This window comes from Notamacropus eugenii, chromosome 1 (genome assembly GCF_028372415.1).
Source record: "Notamacropus eugenii isolate mMacEug1 chromosome 1, mMacEug1.pri_v2, whole genome shotgun sequence".
Classification (NCBI taxonomy): Eukaryota; Metazoa; Chordata; class Mammalia; order Diprotodontia; family Macropodidae; genus Notamacropus; species Notamacropus eugenii.
The window spans coordinates 419,002,449-419,002,888 of NC_092872.1; positions in this window are offsets into that span (position 1 = coordinate 419,002,449).

A 440-nucleotide genomic window follows, 5' to 3' on the forward strand; every position below is an offset into this window, starting at 1 on the left:
TTTCTTTCTCTGGCTTACTTTACTTTGAGAAACTGAGGCCAAACAAGTTTAAGTGACTTGCCCAAGGTCATACAGCTGTGAAGTTGTCTGAGGCTGGATTTGAATTCAGGAAGATGAGTCTTCAAGATTCTAAGCCCAGTGCTCTATCTGCTGTGCCACCAAGCTGTTCTGTTTCGAGTATTTTGTGCATTTAGAACATTGGGAAGGGGTCTTGACATCAAAAAAGGCTAAGAACCTCTGCCTTCACCTGTGGGCTCATGCATAACCTCTTGGTAGGCCTTGGCCATGTCACAAAGTTTGAGGGTTGATCCTCTTGGGCTGAAGAAAGGTGGCTGCTTCGGACCACTGCTACTCAGGCTCATATGGAATCAAAAAAATATCCACTTTGAACCTGCGCTGGACAGAACTCTGCGTGAACAATATTATACCAGGAACACAGC